Source organism: Rhinopithecus bieti, unplaced genomic scaffold, assembly GCF_001698545.2.
Source record: "Rhinopithecus bieti isolate Rb0 unplaced genomic scaffold, ASM169854v2 scaffold_46259, whole genome shotgun sequence".
Classification (NCBI taxonomy): domain Eukaryota; kingdom Metazoa; phylum Chordata; class Mammalia; order Primates; family Cercopithecidae; genus Rhinopithecus; species Rhinopithecus bieti.
This window is the reverse complement of record NW_016818844.1, coordinates 781,937-802,657: the sequence shown is the minus strand read 5'-3', so window position 1 is coordinate 802,657 and position 20,721 is coordinate 781,937. Positions and strand designations below refer to the sequence as shown.

Genomic DNA, 20,721 nt, shown 5'->3' with positions numbered 1-20,721 from the left:
GCCTTCTATCTGGCCGCTGTTTAGGACCGAAAGGAAGGCAGGTTTTTTGTTTGTCTGTTTGTTTTGTGTGACTCAGCTCCGAAGCTTAACTTTCCCCTTTGGCATAGTGAGCTTGGGGTCCCAGAGATTTTATTTTCCTTTCACATGCGGATGTCTGAAACCTCAGATAGAACCAAACCACATATGTATTATGTTTTTTTTGACCTTAACATATACTGTGTTGTTCCTATCTGATATATCACACGTCTACTAACGGGTGGGTAGCATACACAGTATGGATACACGGGACAAATGGATGACTCATGTCTTGATTAGGAGGGAGCAGAATGGCATGAGATTTCATCATGCAAGTCTGAGGGCGCACAATTTAAAACGTAGAAATTATTTCTCGAATTTTCTATTTAAAATTTTGGACTGTGGTTACTGCAAGTAACTGAAACCAAGGAAAACAAAACCGTGGATAAGGGGGACTACTGTACTCACAGCATTTGTGACACCAATTGTGTGTAGGTTTCCTTCCCCACACCAACAAAATTCCCTAACACCAACTGGGTTTCCTGCAATTTAATTCAATTCTGACAAGAAGTACCTGGAGTTAGTATCAGACTCCACAGGCTTAAGGGCTCAATCCCACAAACCTGCCCTCACTTTGGAGGCTACTCGCTAATAGAGGGTCCCCAGGTTACTCACACTTCTGTCTGACTTGGCTACAAATCAGGGGTTCCTATGACTCCCCTTCAGTTTCGGTAATTTGCTAGAATGGCTCACAGAACTCAGGAAAATTATTTTCTTTCTCTCACTGGTTTACTACACGCAATACAACTCAGGAACAGCCAAATGGAAGAGATGCATAGATCAAGGTATGGAGCGGGGGGTGCACAGAGCTTCCCTCCCCTCTCCCAACACTGCCCTCCCAGCACCTCCATATGTTCAACCCCAAAGCTCTCCAAACCCTGTCATTTTGGGGCTTTTATGGTGGCTTGATTGATTAAATCAATGGTCATTAGTCATGGAATTTAATCTCCAGCCCCTTCCTAGAGGTTGGTGGGGAGGCTGGACATCCAACCATCTAACCACATGGTTGGTTCTTTTGGCAAGCAGCCTCCATCCTAAAACCCTCTAGGGGCTTTTCCAGAGTCACTTTATTGGCATAAACTCAGGTGTGGTTGAAAGGGCTTATTATGAATAACAAAAGATTCTCCTGTCACTCCTATCACAAAGAGAATTCTAAGGGTTTTAGAAGCTCTGTGCCAGGAACCAGGGATAAAAGCCAAATATGTATTTCTTATTATCATACCTGGTATTTGCCAAAATGGGGGTACAGGTACAAAATCCATGTTGATGTCCGGAACTTCCATCACTGTGGGGAAAGTGGCATCTTAAAAATGGGGACCCCGAGAGTACTCATTCATTGAGTATTCACTATTTACCTGACACCAAGGCTCCTACTTTTGATCAGCTGATAGTCTAATGGGGGAGGCACATAACAAGGAAGGAATCATCCAGACAATGGAAAGGTATAGAGGAATAACCAGGGCAAAGTAACATGGTCACATGAAACTCCTCTCTCTGCAATGGACCTAGTAGGTCTCTGAAACAAACACATCATTTACCAGCACTACCCCTTTAATAAGTGTCTGCAGATCCTGTGGTTCAGGATTGAATGGCTAGAATGTCGTGTTGCTCTAGAATATGTCACAAAGCATCAGGTTCTACAGGCCTTCACACTCCAGGGTAGAAATCACCCCTCCAAGCACAGGGTCATACCTGGTGCCCTTGGTTCCACAACCTTAAAGGAGACATCGCTTCCTGGAAATCAGTTCTACTGTGGTTATGGCTTATTCTTCACAGTTCTTAAGGAAGGAAGCCTAGTGAGATTCATTGCAAAATCAGCCCAGCAGTTGCCTAATCCTTAGTAGCCTCCAAACAAGAATACAGGTGCCAGGAACTATCAATTTGTTGTGTTTTCCATCAGGCTTCTTCTAAGCAGGGAGCTCAGAGACAATTGTCTTGCTTCAACTCCCAGCCTGACAGGTAATCAGAGCCCCCTGGGCTGAAATAAAGGACTGGAATACATTCTTGCTGGCTTGTACTGTAACATTTTGCCAATTCCCTTGTACACACCCACACTTTCTGTTAAATATTTTAAGTGAAGGTAGCAGCTCAAAGAGATTTTCTGTTTCTTTATGATTTCCTTTGTACATGGCCTTCTACCTTCCTGTCTCTTTTGCTCTCCCCAAAGGCACATAGGCAGCTCCAATTTTTAAAGAAATAGATATGGAGTATGTGAATTATCCAGGGCTCTTACTTTTTCTCCCTGTCCTCTGCCTGATGACCTCCCCATTGTTGGTCAGGATCCTATTCCCTACAAATACAGGCAGAGGGAAAGAGCGAAAATGGTTCATTGCATGATGTTTTTATATCTTTGGTTTAACAATAAATGGGGAAAGGGCAAGTTAAATCTCCTAACAAGTAATGCTCGAGGTTATCTGTGAATTACAAATGGTAAATGTCTCACTCTCTCTTTTCTTCTCAGTAATGTGTATTTCTTATCCCTTTTTTATGAGACTTTCCTGAGGATTCCAGGCTGGAACTAATTCTAAAAGACTGATGCATATGTGTAGGTGGGAAAGTTACAGTGCATGGGACAAATCTGATCAGACCCAGAATGGAATTTTTTAAGCTCTTTTAGCTCTTGGCAAAGCTAAACTGGATCCAAATTCTTTGTGGTTGTTGTGTTTCTGAGGTTTTTTGGGTTTTTTTTTTTTTCCTTTTTTGGTTTTGAGATGGGGTCTCGCTTTGTCACCCAGGCTGGAGTGCAGTGGCACGATCTCAGCTCACTGCAACCTCTGCCTCTGGGTTCAAGCAATTCTCCTGGCTCAGCCTTCCAAGTAACTGGGATTACAGGTATGCATCATCATGCCTGGCTCATTTTTTGTATTTTTAGTAGAGATGGGGTTTCACCATGTTGGCCAGTTGGGTTTTGAACTTCTGACCTCAGGTGATCTGCCCGCCTTAGCCTCCCAAAGTGCTGGGATTACAGGCATGAGCCACTGCGCTTGTCCTTAAACTGGATCTAATTTATTGATAATGTTATCAAGATCCTAAAGACATTTTGAATTTCCAAAAGTGTCAAACAAAGGGGACACACCTTCTCCAAGCTATGGTCTAAAATCTCTCTTTGCTTTCTTCGTTTGGCCATTGTCATGGGGTCATGCAAGAAGAGCAAAGCAAAATAAAAATCTTCCACAGTGTTTGACTAATCTCAGGCCAAAAGCCATCGTATAAGAAGGAATCAGGCTTTAGTTGTGGCGTAAGAAAAGTAAAATGAATCCTATCTTGGGGATAAAAGCATAAACTTAAAAGTTTACTTTTCCTCATTAAGAAAGTGCAAAGACTTTAGGATTTTAGAGTTGGTAGAATGAGTGAACACTTTGTTACACCAGAATATAACAAACTCGTTCACTACTGAAATTTTCTTTCTTATTTTGTTTGTCCAGTGTATGTTAAGGAGCTAGAACTCAATTTCTCAACCCTGAATCTACATTATGTAGCATTGCTTGTCAGGTCATGTATATTTTTCTTGACTGGTGTTTATTAAATTCTCATTTAATAATCCCCATAGCAAAGAAAGTAAAAGTGGTGTTGAAATGATTCTTCCTCTCAATCAGAATATGGTAAAATGAACAATATTCTCCAGATCCATTCTGAGTAGGGTTGGCAGATAAAATATAGGATTCCCAGTTAAATTTGAAGTTCAGATAGACGAGGAATCATTTTTGAAGTATAGGTATGTCTCAAATACTGCAAAGGATATACTTATACTAAAAAACTATCCTGTGTATCTGATTTCTTTCTTTCTTTTTTTTTTTTTTTTTTGACAAAGTCTCACTCTATTGCCCAGGCTAGAATGCAGTGGTGCGATCTCAGCTCACTGCAACCTTCACCTCCTGGTTTCAAGCAATTCTTTGCCTCAGCCTCCAAAGTAGCTGGGATTACAGGTGCCCACCACCACACCTGGATTTTTGTATTTTTAGTAGAAACAGGCTTTCACCATCTTGGCCAGGCTGGTCTTGAACTCCTGACCTCGTGACGCACCCATCTCGGCCTCCTCTGAAATTTAAATTTAAGTAGGTGTCCTATAATTTTTATGTGCTAATTCTAGAAAGCTAACTCCAGGAGCATATTTAGTAATGAACTAGAACCAGAGTAGTCTTTTATTATAGTTTTTAAATGATTCTATTCCAGCCAATGAAGTCTGAGTGTCCCCATGAAGGAGGAAGACAGTTTGGTGACATAGAAGTCACAGGGGCTGAGGACCTGGGAGCAATGCTGGCTTGGGTTGTTTACTGGTTGTTTGTCTTTGGGCAAAACGCTCCAAGCTCTCTTAGCCTCAACATCTTCATCTGCAAACTAGGGGTTTGTACCCTTTGCTAGCTGCTCTCGGGGGAGGGGGGGGGCGGGGGGCTAGGTATTCATGGCAAACTCTTTAGAGTTCTCTGGATTGAGGAAGATAAGCAGAAAGAGCTGAATTCCAGATCTCGATTCTGCTTCAACATGAGAAGCTACATTTTGGGTTCCCTCAGCATTAGATATTGCTAAGATATCGTATTTGGGGGCTTAAATTAAAGAACTAAAGACAGCAAACCATCAGTGTAGATATTTCCAAGGATTCTCCCAGTTCTAAGTGTCACAGAGGTCTTTATGGGACACTGCAGGGAGAAGAAAAGAGTGAAACCCAATCGTCTGAGAAACTGAAAATAAAGCATGCCTTGACTTTGACCATCATGTCTGCAAAGGAAACCCTATTTGCTTCTGTTTTCTATGAGTTTTATTTTCCTCCTGTGGGTATAATAGTATGTGTTTCCCTTCCCCATGCTGAAATACTCTGCCAAAGGAAAGTGCTCTGGGAATGCTAATGAAGTTTTATGGACAGTAGATTTGAGGATAGAAGCTGTACAGAGAGAAAAGAGAATTTACAGGCATCCCAGGATAGAGCTTAATGGAGACTGAGAGAGTTTTCTAAGCAACATCTCTATGTCCAGGTTATTGAGTGCCTTGCTACACCAAAGGATGACAAATTCATTCACTACCACAATTTTCCTTCTTGTTTTATTTGTTGAATACATTTTCAGAAGCTATGACTCCATTTTTCAACCCTGGATGCACATTACAATTTCCAATTTCCTGGGACGTTTTTAAATAATATTGATGCCAAGGCCTTGTTCTTAGGGGTTATTCTTTGATTAGTTTGAGTTGGGGCCCAGGTGTTAGGCATTTTTTAAAAGCTTCTATTGTATCCCAATGTTTAGCCACAGCTGAGAACCACTCAGAATGTGTGCAGATCTCCCTCTTGTCTGTGCCATTAACTGACTCTTCCCTCCTGAGGTTGGGATAAATGGCCTCTGTTCAGCTCTGAGACCAACTGCAATGGTGTGCAGTAGGTATCATCAGCTCCCCGTGTTAACCTCAATTTGTCCCGCACTCTCCTGTAGCATCATATTTTCTCCCTGACCTTTCCCTTCTACAGGGAAGCATGCCAGTAATCATCCCCATCCTTAGAGTAATCTCTCTTGATCTCACATCGAACTTCAACCTCTGCCTAAATACTCCAGTTTTCTTAGATCAAAGTCTTCTGCACTGAAGGTTTACATGTTTTTACCTCCCAGTCTCTTATTTCATTTTTGTTGTATTTTCTATTTAGAAAAGATGCAACACATATGTAATTTATGAAGCGTCATAATAACACAAATTTCTGTGATCTCTGCATCAAATTTCAGATTATAATGTTACTGGCACCATGTTTGCTTCCAATTCATTTTTTAAAAATTTTATAATTATTTTTAAAAGTGTTAATGAGAACAAAAGATTGTCTATAACATTTGTGCAGGTAAAAAGTGAGAAAGTAAAAAAAAAAAGAAAGTGACCATTCATGTATGCAGCACACCCTGTAATACAACATTGCTAGTCTGCTGACCCCCTTCTGTGACTATCCTATCCCACCACCTTTACCCCACCCCAGGTAAATATTCCACTAAATTTTGTATTCAGCATTGATTTGCTTTTCATAATAATTTACCAGTTACATCCTTCAGCAATGTTTAGTGTGGGCTGTTTTTGTACTTTATCCAAGTTTTTCTTATCTCCCTCCAATTGAGTGTTCATTCCAACCACGAACCTTACAAATCCAAGGCTAACACTCTGGCCTTGTATTATCAGCCCCCAGCTCCAGTGGACACTCTTGATTTATCTCTCCTTCTTGATCACATTGGATGGGCACTCTCAGAGCCTCCCACCCACCTCACAAGAGTTCCTTTTTTCTCAGTTCCCTATATTGGATGCCTCTCCTCTTGCCTTATTCTATGTATTAGAATACCCAGAACTCAGTCCTCCCACCTCTTCCCTGTCTAAGCTTACTTTCTGGCCAAGAAACATATGAAAAAATGCTCAACATCATTAATTATCACAGAAATGCAAATCAAAACCACAATGAGATACCATCTCACACCAGTAGGAATGGCTATTCTTAAAAAGTCAAAAAATAACAGATGCTGGCGAGACTGTGGGAAAAGGGAACATTTAGACACTGTTAGTGGGAGTGTAAATTAGTTTAGCCACGGTGGAAAGGACTTTGGAGATTTCTCAAAGAAATTAAAACAGAACTGCCATTCGACTCCACAATCCTATGACTGTGTATGTACCCAAAGGAAAATAAATCATTCTACCAAAAAGACACACACACATGTTCATCGCAGTACTATTCACAATAGCAAAGATGTGGAATCTAGCTAGATGCCCATCATCATTGGATTGGATAGAGAAAATGTGGTACATATGCACCGTGGAATACTATGCAGCCATAAAAAGGAATGAATTATGTCCTTTACAGCAACGTGAATGCAGCTGGAGGTCATTATTTTAAGTGAATTAGTGCAGGTACAGAAAACCAAATACCATGTGTTCTCACGTGTAAGTGGGAGCTTAACAAAGGGTACACATGGGCATAAAGATGGCAACAATAGACACTGCGGACTCCTAAAGAGAAGAGACAGGGAGTGGGGCAAGGACTGAAAAACTGCCTATTAGGTACTATGCTTACTATCTGGGTGACAGGATCATTTATACCCCGAATCTCAGCATCACACAATATACTCATGTAACAAACCTGCGTATGTACCTCCTGCATCTAAAATAAAATTTGAAAGTATATAAATACATAAATAAATAAGTAAATAACCCACTCACTCACTTTTCCAGGTGACCTTGTTAGTCCAGTAGTTACAAGGGCCATAGATCTGCTGAAAAGACTCTCGGAATCTACTCCCTTCTGAGCTCCAATTGGTATATTCAACAGCTTCCTTGAAATTTCCACTTAGATACCTAATATCCGTTCTCAAATGTAGCATGTGGAAAATATAATTCTTTGTTTTCCTTACCAAACTGCTTCTCTCCAAGCCTTTCTCATCTCAGTAAATGGCAATTGCATTCCACCAGTTACTTGGGCCAAAATTGGAAATTCTTGGAGTCATTTTCAAATCCTTTTTTTCTCTCTCTCTCACAAATAGCACATCCAACCCATGGCAAATCCTGTGAGCTCTATCTTTGGAACCCATCCTGAATCTGCCCACTCCTTACTTCCTTCACCACTATCATCTTAGCAAGAGCTTGATTATGTCTTGCCTGGATCCTGTGAGATCAGCCAATCTGGTCTCTCTTCTTCCATCTTGCTTTCCCTCTGCCCATCCCCACTCCAGCTAATCAGCCAGAATGATCTTTCTGAAACCTTAATTAGGCATTACCCCATCCCAATCCAAGCTCTCCGGAGGCTCCTTGGCACACCGAAGTCCAGACTCAAGGCCTCACAGGATATGACTCCTGGCTTCCTTTTCAGCTTCACATCCTGCCTCCTTTTCCTTGCTCACCCATCTTAGCTACTCCAGCTTCTGTTCCTCAAATGCCAAGTCCATTACCACAGCTTTGCATTTATTATTGCTTCAACATCAGCATCTATTCTGCTGCCTCCCTCAGGTTTCTGCTCAAACATCTGCTTCCCAGAGAGGCATTCCCTGACCACTCTACCTACAGCAGCACATCCTAATGCAAGCATTTTAGAAATCTGGCTCACTATTGTATTCTAGGCTTCCAGCAACAGAATTGGGTGTATAATAAGTGCTTCATAAATATTAGTTGAATGAGAATGATGTGATTCTGCTGTGGAAGTTTTACAATGGAGTTGGAGGGAATGAGTCATGCACTCACTCTATTAGGGATTTTGTTTCAAAGTAACAAATTAGAGCCAATCTACATAGAAAAGGGGATTCATCACAGAATGTAGGAGTATATTACTGAAGCCAATGATAAAAGTGCAAATGAGTCTTTGAGAGAGAAACAGAGACAGAGGGAGAGAGAGAGACAGAGAGACTGAGTCTAGGGGTCGAGGGACTTGAGAGCTGTCACATTCTCTCCATCTCTCATCTCTGCCCTTGTCTCTGTGTGTGCCTCACTCACTCTGTCCCTACTGAATAATTCCCACCAGTGGGCAGACGATGTTCAGCCTGCAGTTTCCAAGAAAGTCTAATCACTTGCAGAGAGACTGACTTCTGAAATCCAAGCCTCTTGAGAAGAAATTCTTGCTTGGCCAGTGGGCATTAAGTGCCCCACTGTGCCTGGAAGAACAGTATCATTTTGTACTAAGAAGCTGCCCTGGGGTCTATCACAATTAGTGGGGAAACCCTGTAGGAGTTCATGATGACTTGGGCAAATGTTTTGAAAAGATGTCCATGATTTTTTTAAACTACAGTCACAAGCATCAAATGACATGGGTTACATTTTCTTTATTCCCATCAGTTAGACTGCAAAATACCTTTTGTCTCCATATCCTAGAATCAAGGACTCCATATTTAAAGAAAGTTTCCTCACTACTCCACATCTGAAGCTATCACTGTGACATGACTTCTATTACAATAACGTAGCTAAAGCAGAAAGGCTAAGCACTAAGAATGTTTGATTGACATCAAGATCAACAGCCATTTTTGTTTTCTTTCTTTATAACAATGCTTCACAGCAGCTAATGTTAAGGAACATTATAGTTAGAAGTGATGCACGAGGACAACTATTAAAATGATCTTTTCTTTTTTTTTTTTTCTTTTTTTTTTTATATGGAATCTCACTCTGTTGCCTAGGCTGCAGTGCAGTGGCACGATAAAATGATCTGTATTTTTAAAAGCCATTTGTTTTCCAGAGTCAAGAAAACCTTTTTTTGCTTTTTGAGCCATTTATAGCTTACAACAAATTAGGTAAAGTATACTTTTGTAGAGTACATTTTTGTGAAAAAAAATTTGAAGGATTTGTCTTTCTCTTTCCCTGATTTCTCCAGAACCTGGAAACTATTCGTGAGTATTCTTAATTTATGGCAACATAGTTATTTGCATAAGTTCAATAAGAATGTTTTCTTTTGTAACAGGATATTGGGGACACGTTATTTTACCAAAGCTTTATATTTTTTCACGTAAAGTTCCAGCAAAACTAACTTTAAAAGAGCCTATGTGGCTAATCACTCTTCTTGCAGTACATTATGTAAATAATCAGGCTAAATATGATAATCCTAAAATGCATTTTTCACACAAATTGGTCTTACTATAATTTCTCTTTGATAAGAAAGGGAAACTAGAGGAAGAAAAATAATATTTCAAGGGAGATCTATAACACACCTATTACTGGGTTCGCTAAAGAATAAACAGATTATAACATTCTTCATGATGTTTTTTGTTGACTCCCTAATGAAATAAGGGTTTTCATTCCCATATTTCAATAATTTTGTCTTTCTATGGTTTTTTGTTTGTTTTGTTGTTGTTGTTGTTTTGTTTTGTTTGTTTGTTTGAGACAGAGTCTCTCTCTGTTGCCCAGGCTGGAGTGCAGTGGTGTGATCTTGGCTCACTGCAACCTCCACCTCCTGGGTTCAAGCGATTCTCCTACCTCAGCGTCTGGAGTAGCTGGGATTACAGGCACCCACCATCATGGCCAGCTAACATTTCTGTAATTTTGTAGAGATGGGGTTTCACCATGTTGGCCAGGCTGGTCTTGAACTCCAGACCTCAGGTGATCCACCTGCCTTGGCCTCCCAAATTGCTGGGATTATAGGCATGAGCCACTGTGCCCAGTCTATAGATTTTTAAAAATATGTTTGCTTTGACATACCTCTTGTAAATAAAGTATACCTGGATTTTAAAACATTTTAAACCCTATTTTTAATATGTATATTTAATTTCTTTATATTCATTTTCATTACTGATATGTTTAACTTATTCCTTTTATTTTTTTCTATTTAACATTGCAATATTTTATCTCTTTTTGTTCCTCTTCTACCTCTTAAAAGTATTTTATTTAATTGTAATTTCATTGTTTTATTTCTCTCATTCCCTGTAACAGTTTAAAATATATGCTTTTTATGACTAATGTTCTTAGCTTTAATATGCACATATTTAGATATAATGTCCTTTCAATAACTAAATGAGTTATTATCTACATCCTGCCTATTAATGAGACTCATAGAAGGATTTAACTTACCTTCTTCTCCCTCTCTCCTCCTGCCACTTCTCTGAGATCATCTGTGATTTTAATATCAGGTTATGGTTAACTTGTTTTTACCTGATGATTGATTCTTATTTTAACTCAGCTTTGGCTGTTCACTACTGCTTCCTATATTCCATAACTTCCTCTTTCTTGAAAGCATTCATTTAACTGGAGCACATTTTCAGTAACATTTCAGAGTGATTTTGTGGTTAGCAAACTTCGTTCTTTCCATGTATGATGTCATCTTCATGTCAGCCTCACACTTGAGTAATAACTTAGCTTGTTATATAATTCTAGGTTCAGAGTGTCTTTATGCAGACCTTTGAAATTATTTCTCCCATCACACTGTGTTGCCCATAGAAGCCTGGTGTCAGTCTAATTGCTGTCCTTCTGCAGGTATGATATGCAGCACTGATTGCCTGCCAGCATCTAGTCTACCCAGCCTACCTCTCATCACCAGACTTTCCTGTGAGTGACCATCACTCCCCTTCATACTCCATTACTTTTGAGAAGGCTGGATATTACTCCCAGTCCCATCCACTATCACATCTTCAGGGTCTTAGGTTGGCTTAAGCCAATCAGCACAATGCATATCTGCAGAACCCATTGGTTCAAGGGTGGGCATGTGTTTTAAATAAAGGTACCAGGGTCAATTCGCAGAATTCTTGTTAGAATACTAAGACAAAAGCTTTCTCTCTCTCTCCTTTTATGGAAACAAAGAATGTAGCTCCAACTGAGACTGGCAGTCTGTATATAAGCCAGTCTCAGGTTAAAAAACCTAACTCTGTGTATAGCAGAACACAGATGGAAAGAAAATGGGTCCTTGATGACATCGTTGAATTGCTGAATGAATCGGCACTTGAATGCTGCCCTACCACTGGACTTTTCTCATATATGCCAAAACGTCCTCTTTGTTCCTTAAGACTGTTGATTGTATTTTCTATTATTTTTCAGTAGATAAAGTGAACAACATGTTCCAAGAAAGTAGTTTGTTTTCTTCTCTGTGGAAGTTTTAAAAATATCTCTTTATCTTTAACGCTACAACACACTAACACATAATGACTAGATCTCTTTATTTCATCTAGCTAAAATTTATGAAGCTTTTTATTCTCGTGATTCATTCCTTCATTTTTTTTTAAACAAGTGTTTTTTTAAACACTATGTGCTAGGGCATTTTATAATGTACGAAGGATACATCAGTGAATATAACAAAGATACAACAAAGTCCCCTTGGCAAGGCAATACACAAATGAATATACATTATATATATAGACAGATAGATAGAAATTCAGATATTCAAAAGCTATGTGAATTTAAATAAGCAAAGTAGAAAAATAGAAATGATGGTGACTGGGGGAAGGGCATTGCTATTTGGGTCATCAGAGAAGACCTCTCCTAAGAGGTGACATTTTAGCTGAAGGACATGAGAGTGAGTCATATCAGTTGTCTAAAAAATGTGACCTTAGTAGAGTAACTAGCAAAGAATCAATTTTGTATATTCAAGGTATAAAAAGATAACTATTAACAGTATGATCGGAACAAAAGTGATGAAGTGAAAGCAGTAGGAGATATTGGACAGGTAACTGGAGGTCAGATTATTAAAGGCATACAAGGCATAGTTAGGAGTTTAAATGTTATCATGGGGGAAACCAGGAGAACATGAGACTCCAAACCAGGAGAACATGAGACCCCAAAAGCAAAGTAAACAACTTGTTCCCAGAAGGAGGGAGTAGCTAACACTGCCATTGCTGCTGGTGTTCTGGAAAGGCGATGATGGCATATATTGATCATGGGGTTTGGCAACACTGGTGTGATGGTGTATTGACCATAGAGTTTGGCAACACTGGTGTTGACGGGATTTCCAAGGACATTGGGATGAAAGACAGATTGAGTGCGTTAAAGAGAGGCCTTAAACTTGGGCCAGTCAACATCCACAAGTCATGTGAGGAGCTCTCTATAAAGGAAACAGAGAAATGAGAGTGGATAAAGCATGAAGGTAGAGTTTTCCTTAAAATGGAGGATATTACAGGCCAGGTGCGGTGACTCACACCTTTAATCTCAGCACTTTGGGAGGCCGAGGCAGGCAGATCACCTGAGGTCAGGAGTTTGAGACCAGCCTGGCCAATATGGAGAAATGCCGTCTCTACTAAAAATACAAAATTAGCAGGGCATGGTCGTGGGTGCCTGTAATCCCAGCTACTTGGAAGGCTGAGGAAGGAGATTTGCATGAACCCAGGAGGTGGAGGTTGCAGTGAACCAAGATCGCACCATTGCATTCCAGCCTGGGCGACAAGAGTGAAAAACTCCATCTCAGAAAAAAAAAAAAAAAAAAGAAGGTGGAGTGGAGACATTACAGAATGTTTGTGTGCTGATTTAGGTCTTTGTAAGAAAAATGATTCTGTTTCTGTTTTAACAATTATTTCATTCCCTTTCTCCCTTCAGTTCTCTCTGTTTTCTCAACTTCTACTTTCTATATCTATCCTCCAGGTCTCCAGACTTTCTACTATAATTTGCATAGAAAAAATTTTCTACCAGATATTCAAAGACACTCTTGAGCTCCATTTTCCATTTTATGACTCCACTCTTTGGTTCTATTTGGCTGTTCACACCATTTACTAAGGTAAATTTTAAAAGTCAATGCTTATATATATATATTTCTTTCTAAGATCTTTGAAAATAACAGTATATTTTTGTTTATTGATGTAATACCCTTTTGAGACTCTCTGAGAATATTCATTATATTTGTTTGCATCTTCTTCCATCGAATTATTAACTCAGTCTCTCTGCTTGTGTCTCAACCCCTGCTTTACATGGCATGTACACACACATGTGAGAGACAGAGAGACAGAGAGACAGAGGGAGACAGGGAGAGAGATCTGAGGTTAGCATGATACAGTGCAAGCATTTTCCTAACAAAGACCGAAGAGTGTTAAGCTGTGTGGCTGTCCCCACTCTCATGGAGGAGTTCTTCATGGTAAGAAAAAAAAGAAAGAAAGAATTGCCTAGTCCTTATCCCAGGAACAGGATCAAGCTGAAATCATTTCATTTTGTTTCTTTCTCAAGCTTCAGCAGAAGAACGTTTAGCTAATTTCCATCTTAAAACTAATAGTATGAGCATTAGAGTTATATCAGATAGGTCACTGAAGCAAAGAGTTTATCAAGCAAATACATTTGCACCTAGTGGGAAGGTGTGATACCCCATATGTCTTTCATAATGTTGGCTGAATAGGAAGCAAATTGCATTCATTTTATCATTCAAGCCTCACTTAAAAGGCATCATGACTCTGGACAGGCTTCAGTGTTCGATCTGCTCCCCTGGGCTCACAAACCAAGGACACAACACATCCACATCTGGGAGTCCCCCTTACATGCCCACACTCCACTCTGTACCTCTGATCACAGCAGAAGCGTTCCTTTCTCAAACACCTTTAAAATCACCTACAAAATATTAATAAAATAAAACACATATTATAATCATGCACCACAAGTCAATGAGTTCTTCGGGTGAACATTATTTTTGTTGTCCTGCTGAAATTGCTACCTATCGTAAGTACTAGACCAAGGCACACGAGGTCTGGCAGGATTTGGTAAAATTTCAATTGGAATGTTCCATGATGACACAGGTTCATCTGGGATGGGGAGGGTGAAGAAGGATGAAAAGGTCACCTGCATGTAGCCTTGGAAAAGAAGCACCAGTTTTGTTTAACATTGTGCCAGGGTGTGGCTGGATATAAGAAGGAAGCATAGACAAACTAAGAAGCATTTCTGCAGAGGCCTGAAACCATGTCAAGAAATTGTTTCCAACGAAATCCCTTTTAATTACTTTTTCATTTAAATGCATGTGATGCCCATCAGCGTTCATTTACGGCTGAGACTCTCTGCTCACGCTAAAAAAGACAAGAAGCCACAAGTCTGGATGCAGAACACTGGGCAGCCACCAAAGTACCTTTCAGACAAGGACTGAGGGATTTTTCCCCAGGTTCCATAGTGTAAGATGTGGTTTGGGACTGGGTTGTTCATTACATTTAATTCAGTAAATATAACCATGTCTACATGGTACCAGGCATGATGTGAAACGTTTGGGATAGATTAGTGAACACAGCAGACAAAATTCCTGCTGCTGCAGAGCTTACACTCCAGTAGTTAAGCAAAGTAACCAAGAACAATATTATATTGTATATTAAATGGGGGTGATTGCTGTGGAGATAAGAGGTCAGAGAAGGAGGACAAGGAGTACCGAGGGGTCAACTTTAAACCTGGTGCTCAGAGACGGTGCCACTGAAGAGGGGGCATTTGAGCTAATACCCAGTGGAGGTGAGGGAGCAGGTGGGAGTTTTCAAGGGGAAATACGGGGGTCATTGTGGCTGTAGACAGTAAACTGAGTGTAAGGAGCATAAGCCAGTGTAGGAGCAAGGTCAGAAAAAGCAAAGGGCTTTCTGGGTTGCTGTAAAGTCTTTGGCTTTTGTGCCATCTGAGGTGGAAACCACTGGAGAATTCTGAGCAGGGAAGTAACATAATCTGACTTGTATTCTGATAAGATTACACTGAATGCTGAGTTAGGAGTAGACTCTAAGTGGGATGGGGAGGTAAAATCAAGTAGAATAATCAGTAGATTGTTGTGACCTGGACTAATGTGGGGTGGTGGTGGTAATCAAAATAGTAAGAAGCTGAAGTTGATAGAATTTGCTGTTGGTTGGAACTGGGGGGTAAGAGAAAGAGAAGATTCAAGAATGATTTCAGGCCAGGCACAGTGGCTGACACCTGTAATCCCAACAGTTTGGCAGGCCGAGGCAGGCAGATCACCCGAGGTCAGGAGTTTGAGACCAGGCTGGCCAACATGGTGAAACCCCATCTCTACTAAAAATACAGAAATGAGCTGGGCATGGTGGCACACACCTATAATCCCAGCTACTTGAGAGGCTGAGGCAGGAGAATCGCTTGAACCGGGAGGTGGAGGTTGCAATGAGCCCAGAGCAAGACTCCATCTAAAAAAAAAAAAAAAAAAAAGAATTATTTTAAGGGTGTTTCCTGATCCACTGAGAGGATAAAGTTGCTTTTGATTGGAGGTGATAATTATAAGAATAGATCTTATAGTGGAAGGGGAAGAGCAAGATTTTTTTTTTTTGACATGTTCAGCTTGTGATTCTCACTAAATACTCAGGTTAAGACGCCCATTAGAGAAGTCTGGGCTGGAGATGCTTATGTTGGAATGTCACATTGGGTAGAAAGATACTTTATCCTATGCCTGCTTCTTTCAGAAGAGAGATGGTGGCTTTTCCTTTTCACAAGTTCTTAAATCTACATGCCGTCCACCACCACAGCCACCCCCAGGTTTAGGGTTCAGCTTTTCTATGATTAAGAAGAGTTAACAAGTTTTAATGCCACCTTTGTTCATCCTAAGTGTTGAGTGTTCCTTACTTCCTGCACCTGGGATGAGTGGCTAATCAAAATCTTTCTAGGACGTCGTCACGTATGGATCTCTAATTAGTCATTTGATTTGCAGCAGTAGTAACTACAAGCAGACAATTTTCCCTTTGCAGCTTTGAGAAGCAGAGAGGGAGGGATAATAGTAGACATGTGGTAACAATTAATTTTAAACTTTTGCTGATGGGAATATTGACTTTACAGTTTAGAAAATGATATCTATTTCACAGTGAGCTTATGAAAGTTGAATGAGACAATGTGTGTGAACACGTCTTTTAAATTATTCACACATGTGAAGGATAACATATTTTAAGACTCAACTCCTGCCAGGCATGGTGGCTCATGCCTGTAATCCCAACACTTTGGTAGGCTGAGGTGGGAGAATCAACTAAGCCCAGGAGGTTTAGACTGCAGGGAGCCAAGATTCACTGAGCAACAGAATAAGGCCCTATGAAAGAAAGAAAAAAGAGAAGAGAAAAAGAGAGGAAAGAAGGAAGGAAGGATGGAAGGAAGGAAGGAAGGAAGAAAGGAAGGAAGGAAGGAAGGAACTCCTTTCCCTGATATTCCAAGAAATAAAAGGATCAAGGTCTCCAAGCAATTTAATTGCAGTAAAATTTCAGAGTTAATGTCTTCTCACTTTTAGTTTGATACTCCTTCTCCAAGTTGAAATGGAAAATTTTGGCTTGCCCCAAATCAGAAGTACTTTTTTTACTTTTTCTTAGGGCAAACATGAGTGTATGTTGCTGTGTGGCAGGATAGAAATGAGTAACTGTTGATCAGAAGAAGGAATTCATATCAAATTTGGATAAAGTTAAGCCAACTTGCCAAGTAGACAGCTGGGATATTAAAAGAAGTAAATGGTATAAAATGTCAAATGAATGTTTTTGATTGGCACAGAGAGGTTTGAAGACGTTTGGAAAGATGCTATAATGACACACTGCTGCAAGTAACCGTGAATCCTTATTGTTAAACTGGAACAAATGTCAAAATTTTGATTGGCTCAAATATTCTTCAAACCTAAACCATGATGGCTAAAGCAATAAAAGTAAAGAAAGATGCAGATCCATTACACAGGAAAGTACTGATTTCATAGAAAGGATAGTAGAATAACATTATGAAAAGAATATGGCCATAAGAATTCAAAAACTTGGTTCTAAAACTAGGTTCTCCTCCTGAACAGTTGATTGAGTTGAGTCTTCTCCATGTCCAGCTGTAACATAAAGAGTTGTATTAGCTTTGCAAATCTTAAACATTCTATGATGCTCTAGGGACAATATTTATCAAGACTGTGCCATTCTTTTAGGTGATAATGAGAAAATGTGAAGACAGAATATTGTGATAGTTAATTTTATTTGTTAACTTGACTGGGCCATGGGGGACCCAGATATTTAATCCAATATTATTCTGGGTGTTTCTGTGAGGGTGTTTTGGGGTGGGACTAACATTTAAATTGGTAGACTGAGTATAGCAGATTGCACTCCATAATGTGGATGGGCCTCATCCAATGAAGTGAGCTTCTGAGTAGAACAAAAGATTGACCTCCCCCAAACAAGAGAGAATTCTCCAGCCTGCCAGCCAGTGGACTCAAACGTGGACACTGAATCTGCAGATTTTGGATTTTCCAGGCTCCATAATCACAGGAACCAACTTCATATAATAAATCTCTTAATATGTATCTTCTATTAGTTCTGTTTTTCTGAAAAAGTCTTACCTACAGGTTTGAGTACTGAGGGTGGTTGCAGAAAAATTGTATCTTAAGATGAATTTTCTGAATTGCTTTTGAAGTTTCTGGAATTGGAGCTCTAATCTGATCACATTTAAAGACACTAATTACTCTATTTTTAGTAGTAAAGAAGAGCGCTCATAGCCTATGGTGTGATCTGGCGATAGATATATACAAAATATCACAATTGGATACTCCTAATGAATCACTTATAAGAAGCAAGGATCTGGGAGACCACATATATGATATTTTTGAAAATCTTTGTCAGACAAATGATTACAATGAAATTGGATGGTTGCTTTTAATGTTACTGGATGAAGTGTGGGAGGAAGATGAGCTCAGGAATACCAGTTCCCAGGTTAAGTGCCATATAAATGAAGAGAAAACTTCCATGTCTGCCTGAAAGAAACCCCTATCTCCTATAGTTGTAGGGCTGAGATTACTAAAAACCAAACCCAGAATCTCATACTTTGAGTGGCTGAATTACAACAAAGATTGACTTTGCAGTCTCTTTTCCCAGTCACTTTTGTCATTCCTCAGTGGGCTCATAAACAAAGTGACCATGGTGGCAGGGGTGGGGGTTATGCATGAACTCAGCAACATACAGCTACTGTCCAATCTGCTAGCAGCAGAGACCAATGCTGAATTCTCAATATGGCATTATTTCTGGGGTAATAACCTGCCAGCCACCTGGTGGCAGGTCAATTATATTGGACCACTTCCATCATAGAAGGGACTGTGTTTTGTTCTTATTGAAATACACAGTTACTCTGGATATACATTTGTCTTCCCTGCACACAATACTTCTGCCAAAACTACCATCTGTGGACTTATGAAATGCCTTATCCACCATCATAGATTCCATACAGTATTATTTCTGATCAAGGAACTCACTTCTCAGCAAATGAACTATGGCAATGGGTCCAGGATCATGGAATTCACCGGTCTTATAATGTTTCCCACCATCCTGAAACAGCAGTCTTGAAGTGGTAGAGTGGGATTTTGAAGACTCAGTATAGTGCCAGCTAGGTAGCAACACCTGCAGTGGTGGGACAAGGATCTCCAGCAGCATCTGCTCTGAATCAGCATCCATATATGCTGCTGCTTCTCCCATAGCCTGAATTCATGAGTCCAGGAATCAAGCGGTAGAAATGGGAGTGGAACCACTCACTATTGGTCATAGTGACCACTAACAAAATTTTTGCCTCCTGTATCCATAATGATATACTCTGCTGGTCTTCACCTATTAGTTTCAAAGAGAGAAATGCTTTCACTAGAAGATACAATGATTCCATGGAACTGGAAGTTAAGACTGCCACAGGTTCACTTTGAGCTCATATCTGTGAATTAACATGCAAGGAAGGGAGTTACTGTGGTAGTTGGGGTGACTGATCCTGACTGCAAGGAAAAATTGGACTGCTATTCTGTAATGGAGGTAAGAAAGGGTAACTCTGAAATATAGGAGACCCTTTAGGGAGTTTCTATTATTATCATGCTGTGTGATTAAAGTCAATGGGAAACTACAACAACCCAATCTGGGCAGGACTACTGGCCCCACCAGGTGAAGAACCATGACCAGCTGAGGTGCTTACGGAAGGCAAAGGTAATATGTAATGAGCAGTGGAAGAAGACAGTTATGCATACCAGCTATGACCATTTGACTAGTTATAGAAACAAAGACATAATTGTCATGAGCATTCCTTCCTTATTTTGTTATGAATATATATATGTGTGTATAGCACATAACTTTGTTTTCTTCCCTCTCTTATTCATTTTTCATGTAATATAAGAGGTATTGACTTTATATCATAGTATTTATTGTTAACTTTACCTTATAGTACTAAAGTCATGGAATATCAAAGAGAAGAGCTAACATTATCTAAGGACTTTGCATCCTCTTCAGGGGAAAGGACTGATGCATTATTCACAAGGTAGTTGTGGAATGTTAGTTGGAATTATAAACTTGTTATTGTCTTTTTTTGTTTGGAGATTAGCCTTGGTTTATGAAGATGTATATGAGCACCAAGTTGATAAAGATGTACTTATGATGGATAATTTTGTGTCAACTTGGAGGGTGTTTTTGGATGAGATTAACATTTAGATTGATAAACTTTGTGTAAACAGATTGCCCTCCATACTGTGGGTGGGCCTCATCTAATTAGTGGAAGGCCTGAGTAGAACAATTGACCTCTTCCAAGTAAGGGAGAATTCTCCAGCCTACTGGCCTTCAAACTCAAACTGGGACATTGACTCTGCAGATTTTGGATTTGCTAGCATCCATAATAGTGTGAGCCAATTTCTTATATTAAAACTAAATTAATAATGGAAACATGGTGTATCTTGGTGAGCTCAGAAAGCCTATGTGGAAATATCATTAACTTAATAAACATTGATTTGTTTATTTGACAATGCATTGCTCATGTAGATTTTACCCTCCATCATCAAACAGTCCAGCAGTTATGTAAAAACTGAAGATTCTGTGGGAAGAGAAAAGCCTGTGCCATCATTCACTAATTTCTTCTGTTTTCTGAAAATTCTCCAAAAAAGTGGATATTTGTCAAATAAAGAATGAAAAAAGAAAACCTCAGTTGATTTTACTTCACCTTAATCAACCATATTTTAGCCAGAGTTTGCCCCAAATGACTTTTGTCTGTTTTCCATGAATGAAGATCGTCACTACAGAAGATATTGAAAAGTTTGTGCCATAGATTCTAAAGGACATTTTAACAGCCGAGTTCTGAAATTATTTCAAGCAATAGCAGTGTGATTGAATGGAGGGAATATCTTCCAGGCTGACACTGAAAAGAATAGCACTTACTTGGGTATATATGAGATATATATCTGTACACATACATGTGTGTGTGTGTGTGTATATATATATACACACACATACAGGCTGACACTGAAAAGAATAGCACTTACTTGGGTATATATGATATATATGATATATATATACACACACATACATATATGTGTGTTATATGTCATATGTATACATATAG

General features: G+C 39.6%; 1 long non-coding RNA gene across 1 annotated transcript; it reads left to right on the top strand.

The window, feature by feature from the left end:
* Nucleotides 1–1,759: 1,759 nt before the first annotated feature.
* Nucleotides 1,760–19,908, top strand: LOC108518978 (uncharacterized). The gene is made up of 3 exons (XR_001882495.1): nt 1,760–2,034; nt 13,060–13,192; nt 19,558–19,908. It is a non-coding gene; the product is annotated as an uncharacterized LOC108518978 (long non-coding RNA).
* Nucleotides 19,909–20,721: the final 813 nt, after the last annotated feature.